Raw genomic sequence first — 25,577 nt, forward strand, 5'->3', positions numbered from 1 at the left:
ATGCTGTATAGTATGGGGTATTATGGGGGAGCTCACTAAGCTTTGTGCTTACGGTTTCAGTTTTGGTTTCAGGTACCTCCTCAGCTAGGGGAAAGGAGCCGGCACAGTAACAGCATGTCACACACACACTCTTCGGTTTCCGCATTTACGAGATTCACTAGGATTGTACTCTGATATTTGATGGATTGTATGGTTTGAATATTAAAACATGGTTTGCGATGTGTTATGGCGTGATTAAACAATGATTTTATTTACTAATGTTTACTAAAAGTAATATTTTAAAATGAAAATTTTTGGACATGAAAATTGGGTCGTTACAAGTTGGTATCAGAGCCCTGGTTTGAGGGATTCGGACACGCCTTCGGGAGTGTTTGGACTCAAATCGAGGGATTGAAAGATTTTCCAAAAGAAATGGTTCTTTAAAACCCGGAAAAGTGTCATTAGAAAGAGCAAAGTGTGTGACGTGCGCGACCGGCCGAGCTCAAGTAAGTATTCCCCATAGTACCCATACAAGTTTATGTTATGTTTATCAGCTTACGTAGAACTGCATGCTAGTATAGGCTAAGGACCTAGGAGTGATGCCTTATGTGCCTGTTTATGTGTTACAGCTTTATGAATATTGCATGCTAGAATTGAGTAGACAGCAGTAGGATAGCCTGTTTAGGTTATGCTTGATAGTATGAGCTTAGCATCCTATGTTAAGTGTCGTTTCTTGTTATAAGAATAGTTTTGGCTTGAGTCTGTTTTTCCCTTATCCGAATGCTGCTTACTTCGTGCTTGGTGGGATTCTGAGTAATGGGAATTAGCCACTAGGTAAACACATCACACCACATGTAATCAGGGTTGAATAATCCCAAAGTATTGGAACTGGCCCTATTGCGCAGCTCTTGTTTGAGTCCAACCGTTGTAGGGACGGATCTTTTACTTGAAGGATTATCTAATCCTCATCACATGTGATGGTGTTTAGGTGGTGGCTAACTGGCATTATGAGGAGACCTACAGCAACTGAGGACCAGTCGTGTTGAACTTGAGTTTTCCCTAGGGCAAGCCTAGGATGAGAATATCAGAGAGTAGCAGTAGTAAAGGGGAGCTGGTGGAGTCGAGGAATTCCTCGGAGAAGGTACGGGTAGATGTGGAAGGTAGTATGGGCCCGTACTACTGAAAGCAGAGGATCCGTACCCGAGCCGAGGAAGGCCAAGACAAGACCAAGGAGCCTGTAAGTAGTTGAGATCCCTCAGAAAGTAGCAGTACCACTAATGATTATTATGATGTTTTGCAGAATGGTGGTACTTCGACCGAGACCGACAGATGGCGGGTCAGGAGAGGGGTCAGGTTCGGGATCAGGCACCGAGCCGATTGATGAGAGGCTACGTGAGTTCATCACGTCGTAGATCACTAGGGGCATCCTTGAGTCGACCCCCATCATCTTTGGGTCGATCAAGGAAGGGATCGTGGAGTTGATGGAGGATCGCCTACGAGCATTCAGGAGCGACTTGGCCTCTAGCCAGTCGGGATCTCGCACACTGTCCTTCAAGGACTTCAGGGGCAGTGGTGCGCCGGATTTCCATGGGGTGAAGGACCCCATTGTCGCCAGGCGGTGGATTGCGGATATTGAGTCCGCCCAGTTGACCAGCTTCTGCCCCGAGGGGTCGAAGGTGAGGTACGCAGCAGGGTGTTTACGGGACCGAGCCCGGGATTGGTGGGAGTCAGTGGGTGACTTGTTGGGAGCCTCGGCTATCGAGGCAATGACCTGGTCGGACTTTGTGGCTAGGTTCAGGGCAGAGTTTGCACCAGCGGTCGAGCTTCAGCAGCTGGCCAGGGTGTTTCTAGACATGAGGCAGACGATAGAGACCGTGGCGGAGATCACCGCCAAGTTTCGTGAGAGGGCTTTATTGGTGCCCCAGTATGCCGGTGATGAGGACATGAGGAGGACTCGTTACCATGATATGCTACGAGCTGACATTCGGGAGCATGTTAGTTTTTCGGCTTGCCCCACCCTGGACTCCATGATTGCCAGGGCTAGGGAGAGGGAGATAGATTTGGAGCACATCCGGAAACGGAAACTGGAGGATGGTCAGGCAGGAGGGGCTTCGGGGAAGAAGCCCAAGGGACCAGACGGTAGACCGAAAGGTCATTCAGGATCGAGCCGCTGCGGGAAATGCGGCAGAACGCACGTGGGGATATGTAGGATGGGATCAGGAGGCTGCTACAAGTGCGGCAAGACAGGGCACTTTAGCAGGGATTGTACTGCTCCAGCTTCAGCTATTCAGACATCCGAGTTGCTGTGTTTTCACTGCAACCAGAGGGGCCACAAGAAGGCCAATTGCCCCCAGTTGTCAGTTGCAGCGCCAGTGAAGGCGCCGACTCCAGCGACCCTGCGGATCACGGATGGTCGGCAGGGCAAGGCAGAGGCTCCAGTGGTGAGGAGTCGGGCATTTCAGTTGATTGCCGAGGAGGCACGCGCCGCGCCCGATGTCGTGACGGGTATGATTCTTTCCTTCTATCTTTTGTTTTATGATGTTATGGTATTGATATGTGCTCTGTGTGTATACATGTGTATTAGGATCGTTCCATGTGAACGACATCCCGGTTCAGGTATTGTTCGACTCGGGTGCATCCCGATTGTTCGTTTCTCTTGCTCTTAGCAAGAGATTTCATGAGACTTCAGGCGAGTTAGATTTCCCGTTAGAGGTAGAGATTGCTGACGATCGATCGGTGCGAGCATCGATGGTGTTTCGGGATTGTGTTCTGCGACTGTTTGAGGAGCGTTACCTGGTAGACTTGGTTACCATCCCATTGCGTGGGAACAAGGTGATTATTGGTATGGATTGGTTGAGCCCTAATGGGGCAGTGATAGATTGCGCGCAGCAGCTAGTGCGAGTCAGGACCCCAAGCGGGGGAGAGTTAGTGATTCATGGAGAGCGACCGCAGTGTGGACCCGCTGTATGTTCAGCAGCAAGGGCTAGGCGCTACCTTCAGCAGGGATGCGCGGGTTATGTCGCGTATGTGATGGATACCCGGGAGGCGGGTAAGGCGACCGTGAGCGAGGTCCCGGTGGTTCGAGATTTTGCTGATGTTTTCCCGGAGGAACTACCTGGGATACCTCCGGAGCGACAGGTGGAGTTCAGGATTGACCTCATTCCCGGTGCGGCTCCGATAGCCAAAGCACCATATCTGTTGGCTCCTCCCGAGATGCAGGAGTTGTCTACGCAGCTACATGAGCTACTGGACAAGGGATTTATTCGGCCGAGCAGTTCACCCTGGGGAGCCCCGATTCTGTTTGTAAGAAAGAAGGACGGGTCGCATCGGATGTGTATAGATCATCGGGAGCTGAACAAGGTAACGGTGAAGAACCGATACCCGCTTCTAAGGATTGACGACCTATTTGACCAGCTTCAGGGAGCATCTTGGTTCTCCAAGATTGACTTGCGTTCGGGGTATCATCAGATGAGGGTCAGGGAGGAGGATATGCAGAAGACTGCATTTCGGACGCGCTATGGTCATTACGAGTTCGTGGTGATGCCGTTTGGGCTCACCAATGCTCCTGCCGCGTTCATGGACCTCATGAACCGCATGTGTAGACCGATGCTAGATCGGTCTGTGATAGTCTTTATCGATGATATCTTGGTCTATTCCAAGACTCGGGAGGAACACGAGGAGCATCTGAGGGAGGTATTGGAGACCCTGAGGAGGGAGAGCTTGTATGCCAAGTTCTCCAAGTGTGAGTTTTGGTTGCGCGAGGTGCAATTTCTTGGACACCTCGTCAACCAGAACGGGATTCTGGTTGATCCGGCCAAGGTCGAGGCCGTGATGAGATGGGAGGTCCCGAAGTCTCCATCCGAGATTTATCCAAGATTTCTCCAAGATAGTCGTACCCCTGACACGACTGACGAGGAAAGCCGTGGTCTTTCGGTGGGGACCCGAGCAGCAGGCTGCGTTTGAGATGCTGAGACAGAAATTGTGTGAGGCGCCTATCCTAGCCCTGCCTAAGGGCGTCGAGGATTTTGTGGTTTACTGCGATGCATCCATTTCGGGGTTGGGCGCAGTTCTGATGCAGAGAGGGCATGTCATTTCCTACGCTTCACGGCAGCTCAAGCCTCACGAGGCAAATTACCCGACGCACGATTTGGAGTTGGGGGCGGTGGTCTTTGCCCTCAAGATTTGGCGACATTACCTCTACGGGGTTCGGTGTACCATCTACACGGACCACAAGAGTTTGAGGTACCTCATGGACCAGCCGAATCTGAATATGAGGCAGCGGTGATGGTTGGACGTGGTGAAGGATTATGATTGCGAGATCCTTTACCACCCGGGGAAGGCCAATGTGGTGGCCGATGCGCTTAGCCGCAAGACAGTGCCAATCAGGGACGTCTGTTTGAGGATGACTGTGGTGACTCCCCTGTTGGAGCAGATTCGGGAGGCTCAACAGGAGGGTATCAAGGAGGAGCATCGGAAGAGCGAGCGTGTGGTGGGTCAGGTTTCCTCCTTTGATTATGATGGAAGAGGACTTTTGACATTACACCGTAGGGTGTGGGTGCCGTATCACGGTGGCGTGCGTCAGATTTTGTTGGAGGAGGCGCACAAGTCCCGATTTTCTATTCATCCCGGGGCGACGAAGATGTATAGGGATCTTCGTCCGGATTACTGGTCGCCCTGCATGAAGCGGGATGTGGCATGGTACGTCGAGCGGTGTTTGACCTGCAGGAAGGTCAAGGCCGAACATCAGAGACCGCATGGCAAGATGCAGCCGTTGGACATTCCACTGTGGAAATGGGAAGATATCACGATGGATTTTATCACAAAGCTTCCTAGGACCGTACGGGGAGTGGATTCGATTTGGGTCATCGTGGATAGATTGACCAAGAGTGCTCACTTTATTCCAATTCAGGAGAGCATATCGGCCGAAAAATTGGCCGACATCTATATCAGGGAGATTGTGGCACGGCATGGGGTGCCAGTATCGGTGATCTCGGACAGAGATGTGCGTTTTACTTCCAGATTTTGGAAGAAATTCCATGACGAGTTGGGCACTCGTCTGCATTTTAGCACCGCCTTTCACCCGCAGACAGATGGTCAGAGTGAGCGGAACATCCAGACTTTGGAGGACATGTTACGGGCGTGTGTTGTAACGTCATAAAATTGCAAACCAAAAATTTTCATTTTTGCAACCATTAAGACATGAGTAATTAATTTAGATTTCCGAAATAACATCGTAGTCTCAAACGATTACATAACAAAAGATAAAATAGTTTCCCCGAGTGTGTGTACGATCACGCTGGCGCCTTCCCACGGTCCTCACTCGTACCTGAAACACATAAGCAACAACTGTAAGCATAAAGCTTAGTGAGTTCCCACAATACAACATACGCACATACGCCTTTCCAGGCCTTGACATTCCGGTCCATGTATTTCAGGGGACTTCCGTCCCGACTGGGTAAACCTTCCGGTCCTACCCACATCAACCTTTACAGTCCATATGACCACGGCTTCCGGCCCATATCAAACATATCATACATGCCACATATAGCAAATAACTTAACACACATAAGCATATATTCCATATCATATTCGACCTTCCGGTCACATAGTCAAAACCCTTCCGGGTACAGTATAGTGAGAAGACTCACCTCGTATGCCTCGCTAAGTTGCTAACCGTAAATCCTGGAATCACTCGGGCTCGAACCCTCGAGCTGCAATCCTCCTATGATATATAAATCTATAAATATTACTTGTACCACTAAGGTGGACCATTCAAATCAAGTCAACACCGGTTGACCTGGTCAACAGTCTTTAGTTAATTTGGACTAGACTCGGCGAGTGCACAATAGTGACTCGGCGAGTCTACGCGTTTTTACCAACTCTCAAAATTTTCCCTTTGACTCGTCGAGTACTCCCCTGACTCGACGAGTTCCACCTGGGCCTGACTCACAGGGCCACTGCGACTCAACTCGCCGAGTCGAAGGTCAACTCGGCGAGTCCCATCCTGACTCGGTCCACTTGACAAAACCTTTCCAACTCTCTGCGACTCACTGAGTCGCCCACAACTCGGTCCAGTCTACACACAAGATGGTCTCAAGGACAATCTTCAAGTGACTCGTCGAGTCTGTTCTTCAGACTCGGCGAGTCCATGCCATGCACTAGCTAAAACTGGCTTTTGCGGTCAGATCCGTTCCATAAATACATAGATCTGGCCTTCCCAAGCTTATTTGTCACGTAAAGTCTCAGTCTTGCTTGCCATGCAATGCATACAAGGCTTATTTTGAAGAAACAACCTTTAATATGGCAAGTATAACTTCTAACTCAAAAGGGTGGGCATAAAGCTTGTCACAAGGGGTCTCCTGGACCTGCTAAAGTACAGATCTAGGTTCCATGTCTCCATAGGACCTCTCATACTTCTTATTCAAGCCAAGAAAGGCAAGAAGAAACCCTAGATTTGGCCCATCAACACAAAACACGAAGATTGGCTCAGAAAGTTACCTCAAGAAGACCCCCTTGATGAAATAGCAACAGATCTAAGCCCCCAACACTTCAAGCTTGCTCCTCTCCCTCCTTTCCTTTCACTAACAAACAAAATGAAGAACAAAAGGCCTTCAAACACACACACAAGGGCTTACAGACGTATGGAGGCTCTTAGGGTTCAAGGTGGCCGCATATGAGGGCCATAAGGTCCTTTAAATAGAGCTTAGGACCGGGGAAATAGGGTTTCATTAAACAGCGCGGACTCGTGGAGTCCATCCCTTGGACTCGCCGAGTCCGGACGCGAACCCCCGCTAAAAACCGCGACCCGACTCGACGAGTTCAACCACCAACTCGCCGAGTCCCCTCACAGAATGCCAAAAAATATATAAGAAAATGAAGATACCTGGGGATCCGGGCTGTTACATATCTCCCCCACTAGAATAAGACTTCGCCCTCGAAGTCCCGCTTAGGCAAAAAGCTCCGGATGCTGCTCCCGCATGTCCCGTTCCAGCTCCCACTGAACCAATACTAGGGGCACCTCCTTGTTTCTCAAAACCTTGATCTTCCGATCTTTGATGGCTACAGGTCTTTCTGCATAATTCAGACTTGCATCCACCTGAATATCTCCTAACGGAACCACCGCTGATTCGACGGCTATACATTTCCGCAGCTGCGACACATGGAAAGTGTTGTGAATCTGTCCCAACTCTGCTGGCAAGTCTAAACGGTAGGCTACCCGTCCCACCCTTGTGATCACACGAAAAGGACCAATATACCGGGGCCCCAACTTGCCCCTCTTCCTGAATCGAATCACTCCTTTCCAAGGAGAGACCTTCAGGAGCACGAGATCACCAACCTGGAACTCAAGCTCGGATCGTCGCCTGTCTGCATAACTTTTCTGCCGGCTCTGAGCGGTCAGCAACCTCTGCCTGACCATCTGAATTTGCTCGGTCGTCTGAAGCACGATCTCCGTGCTACCCATAACCTGCTGTCCCACCTCACCCCAACAGATGGGGGTGCGACACCTCCGCCCATACAACAGCTCAAAGGGCGGCATACCAATGCTCGAATGATGGCTGTTGTTATACGAGAACTCTGCTAGAGGTAGATAGGTATCCCAGCACCCTCCGAAATCCAACACACATGCCCGAAGCATGTCCTCGAGCGTCTGAATGGTCCGCTCACTCTGGCCGTCTGTCTGAGGATGATATGCCGTACTGAAATGTAACCGAGTACCCAACTCTTCATGGAATTTCTTCCAGAACCTGGAAGTGAAACGCACGTCGCGGTCCGAAATAATCGAGATTGGCACCCCGTGCCGAGATACTACTTCCCCCACATATAACTCAGCCAACTTCTCCGCAGAAGAGCTCTCACTAATAGCTAGAAAATGAGCGCTCTTTGTTAGTCAATCCACAATTACCCAAATCGCATCGACTCCTCTCGCCGTTCGTGGTAACTTGGTAATGAAATCCATAGAGATTTGTTCCCACTTCCATTCGGAAATCTCTAGCGGTTGCAGCTTACCGTGCGGTCGCTGGTGTTCGGCCTTGACCTGCCGACAAGTCAAGCACCTCTCGACGAACCAAGCGACATCCCTTTTCATACATGGCCACCAGTACTCCTTCTTGAGATCCAAATACATTTTCGTAGCACCAGGGTGAATCGAGAATTTCGATCGATGTGCCTCCTCCATCAAAATAGTGCGCGCACCGCCCACATACGACACCCAAATCCGCCCCTGAAAAGTCATAAGCCCCCGACCATCCGCAACAAATCCTGGTACCTGACCTACCACCCGTTCCTTCTTCTGGTGTTCCGGCTTTGCAGCCTCCATCTGAGCCCCTCGAATAATGTCCAGAATCGGGGTCAAAACCGTCAACCTCATACAAATGTCTCGGATCGGGGCGCTATCCGCCCTACGGCTCAAAGCGTCGGCTACCACATTAGCCTTGCCCGGGTGGTACAGGATCTCACAATCGTAATCCTTCACTACATCCAACCACCTCCTCTGACGCATATTCAGATTTGGCTGATCCATCAAGTATTTCAAGCTCTTATGGTCCGTGTAAATCGTACACCGAACCCCATACAAATAGTGTCGCCAGATTTTGAGGGAAAACACCACCGCCCCCAATTCCAGGTTGTGCGTGGGATATCTCGACTCATGAGGCTTCAACTGCCTCGAAGCGTACGCTATCACATGACCCCTCTGCATAAGTACCACCCCCAAACCCGATATAGAGGCATCACAATATACCACGAAGTCCTCCATCCCTTCCGGGAGTGCAAGCACTGGAGCCTCGCACAATTTCTGACGAAGCGTCTCAAACGAAGACTGCTGCTCCGGTCCCCATGAAAACACAACACCCTTCCGGGTCATCCTAGTAAGTGGCACAGCGATCTTGGAGAAATCCTTGATAAATCTGCGGTAATATCCAGCCAAACCCAGAAAACTCCTGATTTCGGTGGGCGATCTCGGCACCTCCCACCTCAACACCGCCTCAATCTTGGCCGGGTCGACCAATATCCCCTTCTGGTTCACAAGATGCCCGAGGAATTGGACCTCTCGCAACCAGAAATCACACTTGGAGAACTTGGCATACAACCTCTCCGATCTCAAAACCCGAAGAATCTCCCACAAATGCTCCTCATGCTGGTCCCTAGTCCTCGAATATACCAAAATATCATCGATGAATACGATCACTGACCGATCCAACATCGGTCGGCACACCCTGTTCATGAGATCCATGAATGCAGCCGAGGCATTGGTGAGCCCAAAAGGCATCACTACAAACTCGTAATGCCCATAATGAGTCCTGAAGGCAGTCTTTTGGATATCCTCCTCGCGAACCCTCATCTGATGATATCCCGACCTCAAGTCAACCTTGGAAAACCAAGATGCCCCCTGCAACTGATCGAATAGATCGTCGATCCTAGGTAACGGGTACCGGTTCTTAATCGTCAACTTGTTTAACTCCCGATAATCGATACACATCCGATGTGAACCATCCTTCTTTTTGACGAACAAAATCGGCGCTCCCCAAGGCGAGCTACTGGGTCGAATGAATCCCTTCCCCAACAGCTCCTGAAGCTGCAAGGATAATTCCTGCATTTCCGGTGGAGCGAGACGGTAAGGTGCCTTGGCGATGGGCGCCGCCCCCGGAACCAAATCGATACGAAACTCCAATTGCCTCTCCGGAGGCACGCCTGGTAACTCCTCGGGGAACACATCCGCAAACTCGCGTACAACCGGAACGTCATCAATCGAATTGGGCCTCTCCGCGGTCACCCGAGTATCCATCACATAGGCTATCAATCCATCATAGCCCTGCTGCAAACTCTGCCTTGCCCTGGCCGCTGAACAAAATGCTGACCCACACCGGCTCCCTTCGCCATAAACCGTGAGAACTCCCCCACTAGGATCTCTAATCATCACCAGCTGTCTCTCGCAGTCAATGACTGCTCCAAACTTACTCAACCAATCCATGCCCACGATAATGCAAACATCCCCCATAGCTATAGGGACTAAGTCTATAGGAAAATCGACCCCAAAAATCTCGAGCACGCATCCTCGAATCACCTCGGTGGCGTATACTGCTCTCTCATTTGCTATAGCAACTCGCAGGGGACGACTCATCGTCTCCCGATCGATATCGATGTACTGGCTAAAGGCCAGCGAAACAAAGGACCGACTCGCACCTGAGTCGAATAATACCAAAGTAGGCACATGATTCACAAGAAAAGTACCTACGCATATAGGAATATAAGCATAATGTCTCAACATAAATGTAAATACGTGAAAGAATACATACCGGCCACTACATCAGGCGCCGCGTGGACCTCCTCCGCAGTCAACTGGAAAGCTCTCCCACGAGCCTTCGGGGCCTCGGTCTTCACTGGCCGAACCTCAGGAACCCTGGCAGCAGGCGAAGATCCCTGACGAAGCTGGGGGCACTCGGCATTCCGATGGCCAGTCTGGTTGCAATGGAAGCAGACCATAAATCCCTTGGGGCAATCCCTCGCAATGTGCCCCTCCTTGCCACACTTGTAGTAAGCACCCGATCGACACGCCCCCTTGTGACCCTTGCCGCACTTCCCACAAGTACGGATCTTCTGTCCTCCGGATCTCAAATCAGCGGACTTGGTCCGCTTGGCTGCCGGCTGCGACTGCGTCGGCCACCGATCCATCCGTTGAGACTCGGCCTCCTCCCTGGCCTGGGTCTCCAACTCGATCTCCCGCTTCCTGGCATTCGCCTAAAGCTCAGCAAAAGTCTGATATGATGAGTTTGATACGAACTCCCGGATGTCTCTCCTCAGCACTCCCAAATACCGGCTCATCCGAGCCTGCTCCGTGGACACCTGCTCGGGGCAGAACATCGCCCTCTCATGAAACTTCCGTGTGATCACTACAACCGAATCATTACCCTGCTTGAGGGTCAAGAACTCCTGAACCAACCATTCCCTCTCTACCGGGGGAACATACTCGTCTCTGAACATAGCAGTAAATCTCTCCCAAGTCAAGGCTGAAACCTCCGCGAGAGTGAAGTTCGCCGTCACGAACTTCCACCAATCCTTCGCTCCCAGGCGGAGCTGGTTCAGGGCGAGCCGCACCCTCAGATGCTCCGGACATGAACAAGTATAGAAGCATCCCTCAATATCGGCAATCCACCTCATCGCAGCAATCGGATCCTGAGTCCCGTCAAACTCTGGTGGCTTCGTGTTGCTGAACTCCCGGAACAGCAACGAGTCACCCCCCTGTGGCCTGGCAGCAGCCACAGCTGCGGTAGCTGCAGCAGCGGCAGCCTCAGACAACGCGGCGTACCGCTCATCAAATGTCTCCATCAGCGTGGTCTTGATAGACCCAAACATCTCCGGGATCTCGGCCCGGATCGCTGCAGCTACCTCCTCATGAATCATCTGACGAAGCTCCTCGTCAGTCACCCCACTCGTGCCAGGTCTGTGTCGTGGTCCAACCATGATGTCTCTGAAATACAACAAAAGAATATCAGAGACCCTATCGGGCAAAAATCGCACTCGATAACGCAGTCCTGCTCAGTTTTCGATACTCAGGGGTTCCCACTTGGCTGCCTACTGACCCGGTGTCCTTGGTAGTACGGGCCCAATACTGCTAGTTACACCGCGTCAGTATTCACCCAAGTCATCCTCCCCAACCTCGAATCCTGAGTACTCTATTCTTTTCATACTCTTGTTACTCACTCGCTCTCGAGCACCCCATAGAAGCAAGTTTTTCCTAGACTAAGGCATCACAAAATCAGGCCACTCTAGCCCTAATATGTATACCTAGTCTACTAGCATGCGTATCATATCATATCATATATCGTAACACATATAATAAGAGTATTTTGGGGATTTTTACCGTTCGGGCACTGGCTGACCGTACACACTTTTTCTTCTTTGGTCGTCTCACCTTTCAAAATTTAAATTTTAATTATTTAAATTAAATTTTTTGTAAAAACAATTTTCTCCAATCCCCGGTTTGAGTCCAGTTACACCCGAAGGTGTACCCGAATCCCTCAAACCAAGGCTCTGATACCAACTTGTAACGTCATAAAATTGCCAACCAAAAATTTTCATTTTTACAACCATTAAGACATGAGTAATTAATTTAGATTTCCGAAATAACGTCGTAGTCTCAAACGATTACATAACAAAAGATAAAATAGTTTCCCCGAGTGTGTGTACGATCACGCTGGCACCTTCCCACGGTCCTCACTCGTACCTGAAACACATAAGCAACAACTGTAAGTATAAAGCTTAGTGAGTTCCCAAAATACAACATACGCACATACGCCTTTCCAGGCCTTGACCTTCCGGTCCATGTATTTCAGGGGACTTCCGTCCCGACTGGGTAAACCTTCCGGTGCTACCCACATCAACCTTTACAGTCCATATGACCACGCCTTCCGGCCCATATCAAACATATCATACATGCCACATATAGCAAATAACTTAACACACATAAGCATATATTCCATATCATATTCGACCTTCCGGTCACATAGTCAAAACCCTTCCGGGTACAGTATAGTGAGAAGACTCACCTCGTATGCCTCGCTAAGTTGCTAACCGTAAATCCTGGAATCACTCGGGCTCGAACCCTCGAGCTGCAATCCTCCTACGATATATAAATCTATAAATATTACTTGTACCACTAAGGTGGACCATTCAAATCAAGTCAACACCGGTTGACCCGGTCAACAGTCTTTAGTTAATTTGGACTAGACTCGGCGAGTGCACAATAGTGACTCGGCGAGTCTACGCGTTTTTACCAACTCTCAAAATTTTCCCTTAGACTCGTCGAGTACTCCCCCGACTCGACGAGTTCCACCTGGGCCTGACTCACAGGGCCACTGCGACTCAACTCGCCGAGTCGAAGGTCAACTCGGCGAGTCCCATCCTGACTCGGTCCACCTGACAAAACCTTTCCAACTCTCTGCGACTCACTGAGTCGCCCACAACTCGGTCCAGTCTACACACAAGATGGTCTCAAGGACAATCTTCAAGTGACTCGTCGAGTCTGTTCTTCAGACTCGGCGAGTCCATGCCATGCACTAGCTAAAACTGGCTTTTGCGGTCAGATCCGTTCCATAAATACATAGATCTGGCCTTCCCAAGCTTATTTGTCACGTAAAGTCTCAGTCTTGGTTGCCATGCAATGCATACAAGGCTTATTTTGAAGAAACAACCTTTAATATGGCAAGCATAACTTCTAACTCAAAAGGGTGGGCATAAAGCTTGTCACAAGGGGTCTCCTGGACCTGCTAAAGTCCAGATCTAGGTTCCATGTCTCCATAGGACCTCTCATACTTCTTATTCAAGCCAAGAAAGGCAAGAAGAAACCCTAGATTTGGCCCATCAACACAAAACACGAAGATTGGCTCAGAAAGTTACCTCAAGAAGACCCCCTTGATGAAATAGCAATAGATCTAAGCCCCCCAACACTTCAAGCTTGCTCCTCTCCCTCCTTTCTTTGCACTAACACACAAAATGAAGAACAAAAGGCCTTCAAACACACACACAAGGGCTTACAGACGTATGGAGGCTCTTAGGGTTCAAGGTGGCCGCATATGAGGGCCATAAGGTCCTTTAAATAGAGCTTAGGACCGGGGAATTAGGGTTTCATTAAACAGCGCGGACTCGTCGAGTCCATCCCTTGGACTCGCCGAGTCCGGACGCGAACCCCCACTAAAAACCGCGACCCGACTCGATGAGTTCAACCACCAACTCGCCGAGTCCCCTCACCGAAATCCAAAAAATATATAAGAAAATGAAGATACCTGGGGATCCGGGCTGTTACATGTGTGTTGGATTTCGGTGGTAGCTGGGATACCTATCTTCCCTTGGCTGAGTTCTCCTACAACAACAGCTATCACGCGAGCATTGACCGACTGCCGTTCGAGATGTTGTATGGGCGGAAGTGCAGAACCCCGATATGTTGGGGGGAGGTTGGCTAGAGAGTCATGGGAAGCACCGAGGTGGTGCTAGAGACGACCGAGAGGATCCAGCAGGTTCGGAGCAGACTTCATACTGCACAGAGTCGGCAGAAAAGCTACGTCGATAGACGTCGATCCGACTTGGAGTTCCAAGTCGGGGATATGGTCCTCTTGAAAGTGTCGCCTTGGAAAGGTGTCATTCGATTCAGGAAGCGGGGCATGTTGGGCCCAAGGTTCATCGGGCCGTTCAGGGTTGCAGCCCGGGTGGGCAAGGTGGCGTATAGGCTGGATCTGCCAGCCGAGCTCAGTCAGATCCACAGCACCTTCCATGTTTTGCAGCTGCGGAAGTGCCTGGTGGACGATTCAGCAGTAGTACCGTTGGAGGATATTCAGGTTGACGACAGCTTGAATTACATTGAGTGCCCAGTCGCAATACTTGATAGAAAGACAAAGATGTTGAGAAACAAGAGGGTAGAACTAGTAAAGGTGCAATGGCAGCACCGCAAGGGTTCGGAGTGGACTTGGGAACCGATGGACGAGATGATGGAGCATTACCCCGAGCTGTTTCAGGACCGGGCAGCAGACTTCGAGGACGAAGTCTAAAATAAGTGGGGGAGATTTGTAGCACCTGGTTTCCGGTATGTGAATTTTATTTGAGCATTGCCCTATTTTAGCCTTGGACTCGGCGAGTCATAAGGTCCGACTCGCCGAGTAGGGACGAGACTCAGGACACGTTTAAGTGGGGGACTCGGCGAGTCCATATCCTGGACTCGGCGAGTCACCGCTGCTGGATGAAACCCTAAGTTTCAAGGGTTTGCACCCTATTTAAACCCTCATTCCGCCTCAACTCGTCCCCATTCACCCCCAGAACTCCCCAGCATCGTTTTTCCCTTATTTCCTTGAGAGATTGAAGTGCTCTTGGTGTGTTCTTGAAGGTTTTGAGGAGAAAGAGGTGTAGATCAAGAAGAGGAGAAGGAGATCAGGCATCTTTGTGTCATTTCAACATATTCCTTGAGGTATAGCTCGTTTCCCCTCTGTTTTCAAGCTTGTAATCCCTTTTTGCTTCATTGGAGTCCTTCTTGGGCTCTTCCCCAAGCTTGTTTGTGCTTTGTAGGTGATAATACGTTGTTAGCCTTTAGATCTAGGCATGATCTAGTCCCTGGAACTTGGATCTAATGCCTTTATGGGGTCATATTGCATGAAAGCCCTAGATCTACCCCTTTTGGTGCACTTTGAGCCTTAAAATCCATATTGGTGAATATCTACACGTAAAGTTGGAAACTTTACGTGTGATTTGTGTCCTAGAAGCCCAGATCTGTGAATGGCATGGACTGGAGTCGAGCAAATCGGTGTATTTGATGGATGCATGACTGCGACTCGGCGAGTCATCTATGTGACTCGACGAGTCTGGTCGCGAGTCACTGAACCGGTCCCTTTAAGATGTATCGAGTTGAGCCGTGAGTCACAGGGGGTGACTTGGTGAGTTGGAAGCTGAACTCACCCATGATAGGACTCCGCGAGTCAATGCCCTGACTCGGTGAGTCCAAGGCAATCTTCATAGATCAAGAACAGACTCGGCGAGTTGTTCATACAACTCGGCGAGTCTTAGCATAAAGTGTTCTTCGGATGAAGATGAACTCGACGAGTTGTTCATACAACTCGGCGAGTAGGATGAAGAGGGTAAACGTCAGTTTAGAAGATGAACTCGTCGAGTCATAGCCCAACTCGACGAGTAGAATCAGGGACCCAGGACAATAGTTTGTTAGGGACTCGGCGAGTGGAGATCCACTCGGCGAGTCGGGTAAACTAATAATTGACTTCGATTTGACTTAGGGCTAGACCAGGGGTAAAATGGTCTTTTTACCCAAAGGACAGTTAGCAGTGTATGATTAAGTATATTGTGGGAATTACAGCCGGGGAGTTTCCGGAGCAGCAGCAGCAGTAGTAGGTGATCAATTCCCACACAGACCAGCAGCTATTTCGAGGTGAGTTTCCTTTCATTAGTAATGGGCCTAAGGCACCAAGGCCGGCCCGTATAGATGAGACGTTAGTATTATAGTGTGGGCCGAGCCCGTATCTATTAGTCGAGTTGATTGTGATATATATACCAGTATGATAGAACTGTTTATACTTGTTGTCTGCGTGATACTTGTATGATATGTGTTGACGGTTGGGTGTGGGCGAGGCCCGTATCCCTCCGAGAATGGAGTGTGGGCTAGGCCCGTATCTCCCAGGTAGCGAAGTGTGGGCGGGGCCCGTATCTTCACAAGTGTGGGCGGGGCCCGTATCTCTCAGAAAGTGAGGTGTGGGCGGGGCCCGTATCCTCACGAGTGTGGGCGGGGCCCGTATCTCCTAATTGCATGTTATTTGTTATATGTTGTTTAGTATGGGGTATTATGGGGGAGCTCACTAAGCTTTGTGCTTACGGTTTCAGTTTTGGTTTCAGGTACCTCCTCAGCTAGGGGAAAGGAGCCGGAACGGTAGCAGCATGTCACACACACACTCTTCGGTTTCGCATTTACGAGATTCACTGGGATTGTACTCTGATATTTGATGGATTGTATGGTTTGAATATTAAAACATGGTTTGCGATGTGTTATGGCGTGATTAAACAATGCTTTTATTTACTAATGTTTACTAAAAGTAATATTTTTAAAATGAAAATTTTTGGACATGAAAATTGGTTCGTTACAATTTGTCACAAATTTTCTCAACAACCCACTGTGACAATTCTGTCGACCGAATCTTCTTCGACATTCTTGATACCAAGACCTCAATCTCCAAACAGCGATTATGTTCGCTTCTAGGGTTTGAACCTGATGAGTCTAGGGTTAACCCTGAATCTATTCATGTGGGACAGTTGTTCTCAATTGTTTACAACATGGGTTACACTGAGATTCTGACCACCGTGACAAAGTTCAAGAAATCAAGCTTACCTCCACAGTGGAATTGCTTCTTCACTGTGTTGTTCAAAGGGCTATCGGAACGAAGTGTAGGTTCAGATGGAGCGAGCCGACTGTTTATGACGATTCTCTATGGACTGTACCACGACATCAACCTCGATTATGGATCGGTCTTATGGCAGCAACTGATTCAGAGCCTTGCATCTACTTCTCGCCATTCTGAGATCTCCTATGCCAGATTCTGGACGCTGATCACAAAGTGGGCGATGGATAAGTATCATGTCCCGGTTGTTGCTGATTCTCCACTCTCCTTGATAGGAACTTTCCACACTACGAAGATCATAGTGGCTGATTCCTCCAAATTTTAGTTCGTTGGCTCAATCCCTGAGTCAATGTTTGTGTATGTTCCAAAAGACAATCACATCATCATAACTTACAAGGAGTTTCGTCACTCAGGTCCCAGAGAGCTCACTCCTGAAATGATTCAATCAATCCTTGACGCTGACAGGCCTGCTCCCAGGGGAAAGAAACAAGACAAGGGAAAAGACAAGAAAGTTGTCAAAGGAGCGAAAGGTCCTTCTCCAAAGAAGTGCAAACCTTCCAAGGCAGCTCAATCCCCTCCACCAAAGAAGAGGAAGACTCAGTCCAGGCGTAAACTCATTCTTGCCTCCTCCTCTAGTGAATCACTTCGAGGTAATACCCTTCCATGTTCGCCTTCCCCTGAGGTACCTATTTCCTCTAAACCTGTTTCTCCTCCTCCAATCTCTATCTCTATTTCCATTCCCCCCATAACCTCCACTACTCGAATACCACCCACCTCTATCCCAGTACCACCTCCTATTTTCATAGAAGCTACCACAACAACCACCGTTGACGTTCGAACGGACGTATCTGATACGGGGGCTCCAACTTCAGCACCCAAACCCACTCCCACTACCGAACATACATCCGCACCCGAACCCACTTCCACAATCGAACCTCCACCCCCGCCTTCATCTCCCCATCACTCTGCAGAAGATGAAGAACCTTTTCTTAGAGGAGAGGACATGACGTTTGACTCGGTCTACTACAGTCCGTATCAAGTACAAAGTGATGATGACGATGATGCTCCAGTCACCAAGAAGCATCTCAAGGAACTTCATGAGAAAATCGATAGTCTCATTGCTTCCTCCTCCTCTTCCTCTCGTTCCACTATCTCAGAGGCTTCTATTCAGGTGCTAGTTGATACGTTCACCAAGGCTCATGAAGCTACTATCAACTCTGCCACTGCTGCTATTGACGCCTCTACCAAGGCGTGTGCTGCTGCGACCGAAAAAGTCGAAAAACTATTTGTTGATGCTAATTCTCTTTTGCAGTCTTTACAGGGAGCCACTGATTCTAATGCAGCGAAGCTTGACTCTCTTGTCGAGAAACTGATCACTTCAGTTGCATCCGAACTGCAGTTCTTTTCCAGTCTTCATCAGTCTCTCAATGATGACAACAAATCATTCCAGGCGTCTGTTTAGGAGCGCCTAACGAAGCTGCAAGAAGATCTCTCTTCAAAGAACACAGTGATGGATGCTCTTGCTTGCAAGACCACTGCTCTCAAGGTCAAGACTCTTCATCTTTTCATTTCTGAAAAGGAAGTTGCATCTCTTCGATCTGAGCATGCGGTTATCTCATCGTGTGTTTTGGATGTCCACATTGCCCTCTCCAACATCATCGAAGCACATGATCCTATCCTGAACTACTCTGTGAGGCGCACTCTAGCAGAGAAGCTTGCTCCTGCCCTTTCCCTACTAAGCAAACTTGAAGGGGTTCTTGAGTTCGTGGCCCATCCTAAACAAGGGGGAGAAGATATGTCTCAACCACCTCCCACTTCCACAACATCTAAAGCAACCGAACCTCCTCCAGCAGGTCAAGCCTCAGGTTCGGGTGTCAAAGACAAATGAAAGAAGATTGCTGAAGACAGTGATGATGATGACAAAGAGACCATCGCTGATCTCTTGAAGAAACAAGGACGGGAAAAGGATGCTGACATGAGCGCTCGCGTTGCTAGAGAGGCCGAGGTGAATGAACGAAAAATGAAGGAGGCTTATGATCTTCTTGAGAGTAGAAAAACTCTTTTTCCTCCGTGGACTCTTGAGAAGCTTATAAAAGAAGCAATTGAAACTCCCTGCATCTTGTGGCTCGAACCAGTGATTTCTTTGGATCGGATCAACTCTATCGACTCTCAGTTCGATATGCCACTGACCCGAAAGGGCTTCATCTTCCATGCTTTTGATAATATTGCTGATGTCCCTCATCCTCACCCAAAGGTTGATAGGGAGCTTGTCGAATTTTATCTGAAGTCTGCTCAACCTCAGTATCAAACTTAGAGTGCTCAGAAGATCATCAATGTTCGGGTCCTCAAACCATTTCGTGAGGGGAACTTCACGAACATTCGATTTAAAGTGCTGAGGGGTTCTGCTAAAACTGAACATGCTATATCGCTTGCTGATATTCCCAACTTGAATCCACATGATTGGATTATTTTGCATAACATCCTCCTCACCAACGAAGCTGAGTATGGACCAATCATCGATCACTTCAAAAGGATGCTTGTATGCTACATCATGGAGGTTGCCAAGATGGATAAGGAGATCGCAAGTATCTTCAAGAAAAAGCCTGCTATCTCTCATGTTGGCTCTGCAAGTGATTTAAATATGATGTAGATGGGAAGAATAGACCCGAAGAGGAACTCTGTCATGTTCACAAGGAACGAAGGCGAAAAATGCATGTTCGCCTTGGAAGATAAGCACCTATACAGCACCGCGTGCTTGGAACATGTTCTGGGGATCATTCATCGATGCAAGCAGAATTCAACAAATGACAAGAAATATTTTGACGACATGATCCAGTGGTACATTCGCTTCAGACAGACCATCCTTGCTCTCATTCCACGTCTGTTTGAAACCATAAAGAAAGTTCCTGCAGCTGGACCCAGTAAGCCGAAGTAGAAGTCTCACTCCAATTGACGCAAAGGGGGAGATTGTAGGGTCCGATGGGTGTTGCGTCTTGGGCTCGATCTTTAGTCCATATTGTCTCCGGATTGGGTCTGTCCATCCGTGAGTTATTTCTAGGGTTTAGTATTTATAGATGCTTGCATGCATCTTAGTACGTAAGATTTGGAAGTCAATTCTTTGAAGGATATTATCTTTATTACTTGTAACCCTAACAACCTCTACAGCGGAAGTTCTTTGTCGAGCTCTGCTGAGGCTTGAATCTATTGAATCATTCGAGATATTTTGATTCATTCTTGTGCTTGATATTACTGTTTAATGTTTTTGTGTTTAACCTGTTCAAAGATCTAAATGATCAAAGGGTTTCTTAAATCTTCATTCTTGTATAATGTTTTGATTAATCAACTAAACACTTGAATTAAACATCAGTCATGCCCTGTAATAAATATGCATATTATGTCTCTCTATGATCCTTCCTTTGTGAACATATCGATTGGACATTATTCCAATGATGCTCATTTCACAACTCCAAATTTTTTATCACATCTAAATGTGTTAGAATTTCAATTTTACATGCAATATCCTTTTGTGATAACGTGGCCTGAAAGTCACAAAGACTTTGACAACGATATTACGAAAAGCTCCATTGAAACTTTGTTACTTAAAACAATCTCATGGTTACGAAGTCTCAAATTCAAGATACAATTCTTGAACACCTTCCTTGCATTAAAGTTTCTAACTCACATGTAGATTCTAATCAACTCCCATTATGGAAAATTTTCCGTATTCCCATATGACTGTCAATTTTGATCAAGAATTATCCAAATCTGAAACATGTCACTATAGTGTCACACCCCGAAACGGACGGCAGAAACGTTCCGGGGCGGAGGACGTCATGCGTAGTATCACAACCATTGTACATAGTAATCATAGTAAACACAACCATTAAATTACATATGAATATTTACATTTGTTTGAAAGCGGAGAAATACATAGTTTATTTACATCAGCGTATAATCAAAAATAAAAACGAGACTTCTATATGCTCCGTCTTCTCCAAAAGTGATCAAAGTACCTGTCTAACGTTGACCTGAGAATACAAGCAGTTTTAAAATATCAGCATAAAGCTGGTGAGTTCATAAGCATGTTTTGTAAGAAAAACTGGTTATTAATCTTGTGAAAATACTTCAATTCCTTTGATAAAGAATGCCGTAATATCGAAAACCATTGTTACTGAGTTATGAAATACATATGCATGTTTTCCTAGAAAATCCCATATTTTGTAACGTGTTTGTTGATTTCCATAAGATAAGAAAAACCCTAGTTATCACCAGTAAGGTAAGAAAACCATAAGTTATGATCCCTGTATTACCCTCCAGTACGAAACTAGGTAGTTTTATTACATAAAAGTATAGGTTATGATCCTGGAATACCCTCCAGTACTAAATTTTATTACATAAATAAAACTATAGAAGAAAGAAACAAATCTGTGAAAAAAAAGTTAGCTTAACACGTATTGTGAGTCGTATATGTTGGGTTTTGAGCATTCTAACACTCCTAAGTGTACATGCAACCCTAAATACCTTGGATCTATGTTTTCTCTATTATACATGCAAATAAGAATATCCAAGGTATTATCCTAATCTATCATACAAAACATGAATATATCAAGATAGAATACATACCTCTTTGATGTAGAAAGTCTTCATGAAGCTTGAGTGCTTAGCCCCAATAGTGTGGAAGCCTCAAATGGAATCACAATCATCAAAACTCTTAGAATAACTTGAGAGAGTCCTACACTTCATGAAATCGGCTAGCCCTTTGTTACACTCTCTAGTGGCCGATTTTTTGTCAAGAATAATATCATTATATAGTGTTACAATTAGGGTAAATCCTTAATTGTCATGGCTTTCCATTTCCTTTGATCCATGGGTTCAAATACACCATGGAGCATCCATGGACCATCCTATGGTTTTAGCCCAACTTGATTATCCATGGAGCATTAGCCCACTATATAAGTATGGATGATTTACACAATCAACCCATATATTTAATTAGTCTTCTTTTGATCACTTAATTAATCCTAGATTAATTCTTGATCAATACTAATTAAATAATCTTATTATTCTTATTATTAATATACTAGAACTTATAATATATTAATAACCATAAGTGTCTTATTTCTCTCATTATAGTCTATCCAAGTGCATGATGGTATGCAACCCAAATGGACCATGCCGGGTCGGGTCAAGTCTTACCAATTATAGTTATGGACTTAGACATTAATCCAACAGTCTCCCACTTGGATAAGTCTAAAACTATTATTGCGTATGACTTCAGGAACCAACCGACAATCGTAGCTCTCAAAAGCTTCTGTCGAACTCTGACCTTGTAGATGAACTCTGATCTTGTCAATGACTTGTCCATTAGATAAGGGATCATATAATCCTCCGTTCTCATGATATCAGCCGGACAAATACATGGAACAACGTCGTACTTATTGTCCAGCAGTTTGTTTCCCGATTTTCGATTTGTTTGACAAAGAACTTAATCGAACACATCAATTCAGTTCTGACCGGCCGGTACATAGGTCACAACAAGATCATCGAGGGGCCCAGATATCGCTTCTATTTGTAGAAGGAACAAATAAACTTCGACTCATATGCTTGTTCTACTACTTGTTGAATTGTACACAAAGGCACGTTTTATAACATCAAGTTACTGATGCGTTTACGTGCAATCAATGCACAACCAACTCATAGGTAACAACTCATATCTCTAGGTTTGAAGATTTATATGATATTACCGTCTCACGATCACTCGAGATAAATTCCATGAAGTGATACAAGTGAGCGTGGGTTTATTCCAATACTCATAACTTATGAGCACTCATGAATGTTGTAGCACCATTGCCATGACTAAACTCATTTAGCCATCTACAAACCCGATTCAAGACAGTCTTGATTCATACCTACTTCCAACATATGAACGACTGTGGAGTGTTTAAATAACTTAGTCATTCGAAAAGAATAACCTAGCTATTTTGGAAGCCAAAACATGCAAAGTGAAACACAATAATAATCGAATCTAATATGGTCTCAGAACCCTTTTGAATATAAATAAAACCACTTTTTATTTATCACCATATTGATTACACATTATTCAATGTTACAAATAATCAACTTAAGACTTGAATAAAAACAACAGTCGTCCCATGCTCCTAGCATGTACACTTTGTTTTTCTAAACAATAGTTATGCCATACCCCAAGTATGCACACTATGTTTGTCTATGATCCTTACATTGTGATGTAGATCAATTGAACATGATTCCAATGATACTCATTTCACAATCCCAAATCCTTATTGTAAATACAAGAATTCCAAATTCATGTCATTTACTGAAATCTGTTAGATTCTAAACTTATATGCATTGATCCTCTTGTAATGATTATGCACGAAGTCAGAAAGACTTGACAAAAACCATTACAGAGCATTCCAAAGGAGATCAGCTCCTTGGGAACATCCTTCTTGCATTAAGTTTCCTAATCTTACATAGATTGAATAACTTCCACCTATGGAGACATTTCCATAGTCCCATTTGACTATCACTTCCGAACAAGAGTTACCTCTTTTCAGAAAATGTCAATATGGTCCTACCAAAATTAACACTAGACTTCCAAATGTCCCTGAGCAACCAATCTTTGGCGAACCTCAGATTGTCCTCGACAATTGCTTAATCACTTTAGTCATATCCAGTTCTAGACTTTTCCCTTCTAAATGCCTTAAGCATTTGGAAAATTTAGAAAATATGAATATTATAGCACATGCAATCGATCCTATATTCGAAGTATATGGGACACGATTCATGATGTTTGACATAAAGACATGATACTAGACCAGTCTTTTGCTACAATATTTTTTATTTGCCATGTTTTCAAAATTTAACTATGAAGAGGGATGCCGTAATCATAATCGAATTTTGAAAACACAATATATATAGAATTTTCTTAAGTCGAACCATTCAGACATAAAATTCTTATATATATTCTTGACTAAAGATGATTAAAATCTCAATCTAAGCTTTAGAGTTGAAATGAAGTATAATTTCCTCTCTCTTAATTATAGCAAAACAGCTTTTCAACCCCTGCAACTTCACGGATTGAAACTTTGTTTTCTATAATTAACATTGCTAGCTTGCAATACTAATCATAATAATCATGCTCCCACTAACATGATGATTATCAGCATAACACTTATGCTCCCACTAGCCCTGACATATTTTTAGAAATCTACTGGACTTCTGAAATTTAGATTCATACATCCTTTCTTAGATAAATCACATGTGTGTCTAAACAATTTTCAGAACTATGAAAAGGGATGCCGTAGTCATAGTCTCAATTGCTTAGGCATTTGCCATTTCTCACAAGTCCATGTTAGTGTGCCGGTTAACCACACACGCTCCACTAATGACTTTTGAAAATGCAAATGACACAATTGATATCTACTTAAAATCTATTTAGTGAAAGCGTTTCCTCACCATCATTTTCATGAATCGGAGAGAAACCTTATGACACTTAGATTTTATAGTGTATGAGTTCCTATCCATGCGAATTTGTCAAAACCATAATCACAAGATAAGGTTAGTGCCAAATTCAGCCCTACATGGATTAAACTTATTCAATCTTAGTTTCTTGTCACCTTGGTAACACAAGGCCCACCAATGCTTCCAAGTTGAACTCTGATAACTCACATGTAAATTCAACTTATTTGAAGTAGGTACAGAAATAAGAATTATGTCAACACGATAGGTTGCAAACCTTAAGTCGTGTGCTAGTGATAAATTACAGGTTTCACTCTTGATTAAATCTTAAAACTCTTTCAGGATCTTCAAGGCTCCCACTGTCCCCTTGACATATAAGTTTTTCCTAGTCAAGAACCATTCCTTGACAAAACAAATATTCAAGGGATAGTGCGGATTCTTATCAAGACTAACACTTCACACAATTGGTCTTAGTTGGTCTTTGTCTCATCCAAGACATCACAACTTACCAATCTCAAATGTACAAGAGTATAAAACATTTTACACTACATTTGATAAGTGTTTTAAACCTTACTTTATGTCACTCAATGTTACAATCTTGGAGTATGACTCTAAGAATTGTTTTGGAACGAAGTATGACTCATCTCCTTGATCTTGACCAATCCAACAATTCATGACCTCTCTTCCTAGCCATAACAATGCACTAAGACGTCCATAGAGTATGAATTTGTGATATGGTTTCTAAATCATTAAGATGATCATAAAACTGATACTAAAGTACTCTCCCGTCTTTTCAGATTTGAGAAACTTTTATCTTTCTGCCTAATTTGATTCTTCTTATTCGTTTTGTCATACATTGTATCCTTTCCAATGTTACAAAATTATACTTAACCTTATAAGTATAATCATATTTACTAATCTTTAGTAAATCATGACAAATCAATCTTTGTGGTGGACCTTGACCAGTGCACACCCAGTGTACCTAATTCCTTAGTCCTTCAATTGACTCACATATACATGTGATCAAAGAATTAGTCTTAATTTTTCAAAGATGAAAATTCTCATTCATCATACAATACAACTTGTATGATTCCAAGTTTCTGTCCAATTGAAACTTGGGTGATGAAAAACTTTCTACATTTGGTAAATTCAGACACTACCACAAATGAAGAATCAAATCCACTTTCCAATATTGCTATTACTGGAAAAATATAAGCAACAATTTTCCACAGATGC

The sequence above is a fragment of the Lactuca saligna genome, chromosome 1 (genome assembly GCF_052625555.1).
Source record: "Lactuca saligna cultivar CGN05327 chromosome 1, ASM5262555v1, whole genome shotgun sequence".
NCBI classification, from domain to species: domain Eukaryota; kingdom Viridiplantae; phylum Streptophyta; class Magnoliopsida; order Asterales; family Asteraceae; genus Lactuca; species Lactuca saligna.